This window comes from Opisthocomus hoazin, unplaced genomic scaffold (assembly GCF_030867145.1).
Source record: "Opisthocomus hoazin isolate bOpiHoa1 unplaced genomic scaffold, bOpiHoa1.hap1 HAP1_SCAFFOLD_84, whole genome shotgun sequence".
Classification (NCBI taxonomy): Eukaryota; Metazoa; Chordata; class Aves; order Opisthocomiformes; family Opisthocomidae; genus Opisthocomus; species Opisthocomus hoazin.
Genome location: NW_027448727.1, coordinates 340,001 through 342,500, shown reverse-complemented (window position 1 = coordinate 342,500; position 2,500 = coordinate 340,001). Strand labels below are relative to the sequence as shown.

Genomic DNA, 2,500 nt, shown 5'->3' with positions numbered 1-2,500 from the left:
GCGCGGACGGGGGACAGACGGGGGCGTCCACCGCCACCGCCCCCGTCCCCCACCCACCGGCGCACGCACGCGCGCGCGTCAGTGCGGCACGGCACCCCCGCGGTGCCCACCCGCAGACAGACGCCCGCGCGGGAGGCCGGCGGCGAGGCCCGCGCCATCGCCGCCCCGCGCCTCCCTCCCCCGAAGCTCGCTCTCGCTCTCTCTTCCCCAAACCCACCGCCGATAGCCCGGCGGGGACGAGCTCCGTCCAGCAGGCGCTCTCCGGGAGCGGGGAGCTTCGGAGCGCTCCCCGAGTCTCCATTTAGGGGGACGAAGGCCCGCGCGCTCGCGCGCGCGGCCCTGCGAGGCACCCCAGCCGCGCCGCTGCTGGCCCGACGGCCCCCCCCCCCCCGCGCTGGGGCGGGGGGGCTCGGCGGCGCAGACGGCGATTGATCGTAAAGCGACGCTCAGACAGGCGTAGCCCCGGGAGGAACCCGGGGCCGCGAGTGCGTTCGAAGTGTCGATGATCAATGTGTCCTGCAATTCACATTAATTCTCGCAGCTAGCTGCGTTCTTCATCGACGCACGAGCCGAGTGATCCACCGCTAAGAGTTGTCTCGGTTTCGGCACCGCCCCGCGCGCGCGGAGGGGCCGGGACCGCTCGCCGAGAGCGGCCCCTTCTCTGAGGACGGCCGGACCGACCGCCGGCCCCGCCGCCGCCCACCCCCCTCCGCACGCGCGGAGGGGGCGCGGCGCGGCGGCGCGACGCGGCGCGACGGAGAGGCCCTCGCCTCGGCTTGACCGTACGAGCACAGGGGAAACGGAAAACAACGGAAAACCCCGAGCGGCCAAAGGGCGGGGGAGCCCGCGCTCCCGACCGACCCTGGGGAAACGTACGCAACACACACACCCTTGGCGCGCTTCGGGGGCGGCCCAGGCGCCCGGGCTCGGACCGGCCTCCCCCCGGAGGCTACGGCACGCCCGGCCGCGACGCCTGCCCGCCTTCGCTCGGGAGCCGGACGCCCGGCTGCGCCCGCGCTGCGACGAGCCGGCTCCGCCCACCACGGTCGCCTCTCGCCCCGCCGGCGAACCTCGGCGCCGACGCCGCCTTCCACCGACGCCGGAGGAAGCGCGGCCGGCCACTGGAGCGCGAGCCGGCGACGCGCGGCCGCCCACCGGCCCGCGCCGGATGGGCGAACCCGGCCACCCCGCCCGGCGGCGGCGGCCGCCACCGCCGCCGCGAAAACCGCCGCCGCAGCCGCTTCTCGCCTCGGCCCCCTGGGGCCGCCGGCACGGCCCCAGCGGAAAGGCGGACGGCGCTGAGCGCGGGGGGCGGCTCCCACTCTCCCCGTTTCCACGCGAAGACCCGGAGCGGGACGCCCCCGCGCCGCGCGCCCGCCCTCGAGACGGAAGCGACGGGCGGGGAAACGCGGGACGGGACGGCCGCCAGCGGATGCGGCCGGGGAACCCTCCCGGACGACCCGACGGACGACCGGCACCGACCGGCACGCCGAGCGGCGCCGCCGCCGCTCGGCCTGGGGGGGTGTGGCTCGCCCCCCCCTTTCTTTCCCTGGGCGCCGAGGGCGGGGCGAGGAGCGGGAGAGGGGAGCGCGGCGCGCCCCGAGCGCGGCCGCAGCGCGAGCGTCCAAAGTCGCGGGGCGGCCCCCCGGCGGCCGCCCCCCCCCGCGGGGGCTCGCCGCGCCTTTCTTTCCCCCGGCGCGGAGCCCGCGCTCCGGCCGGCGGGTGGCCCCGTTTGCGAGGGCGGGCAGGTCGGCCGCGGCCGACCCGCGCCGCGGTCTCTCCGCCGAGACCGGCCCGCGGAGAGGGGGGGCAGGTTGGGGCAGCGAGACGCCCCCCCTTCTCCGGCACGGCGGCCCGCGGGGGCGGACGCCCCCCCCGCGGCTCGCGCCGTGCCGCTCGAGTCTTTAAACCGCCGCCCGGCTCCTTTGGCCTTTGACCCCCGGACTCGGCCGAGGGAGGGCCGCCGAAGCGCGGACGCTAGGTACCTGGCCCTGGGGTGAGGGAAACGACCTGCATGGCCCCGCGGGGGTGCCTCCCCCGGCTGCCGCCCTCGGGGGAGCGTCCGCCCGCGGGGGCGCGCCCGGCATCCGCCGCCACCACCTCGTCCTCCTTAGCCCCGGGGCCCGGGGTTTCCCTCGATAGCCCGGCGCTGCGCCCGGGGGGAGAGACGTGGCTCGGGCCGCCCGCTCGCGCGGGACGCGACCCGGCCGGGGGGGGGCCTCGCCCGCCCCGGGCGGCGCCAGCGGCCGAGACCGTGCTCGCGCCCCCCCCTTCCCGCCACGGCTCCCTCTTCGAGAGGCAGCCGTGCCGGGTCGGAGGGGAGGTTCGCGGGTCCGGCCGCCGCGCCGCCCGAAACGCCGTGCGCACACCCGCGCCACGGCCCGGAACGCCCGGAGACAGCCCTGTCCCGCGCGCGGGGGGGTAGACGGCGCCGCCGCCGGCGCCGCCCCACCCCCCCCCCAGGAGCTGCCGCCCCCCGAAGACGGCGACACCCCTCGGC

The 2,500-nt window shown here is 79.2% G+C and overlaps 1 non-coding gene across 1 annotated transcript; it reads right to left on the bottom strand.

The window, feature by feature from the left end:
- Nucleotides 1–440: 440 nt before the first annotated feature.
- On the bottom strand, nucleotides 441–593 carry LOC142359118 (5.8S ribosomal RNA). The gene has a single exon (XR_012762097.1). It is a non-coding gene; the product is annotated as a 5.8S ribosomal RNA (ribosomal RNA).
- Between the last annotated feature and the right edge of the window lie 1,907 nt (nucleotides 594–2,500).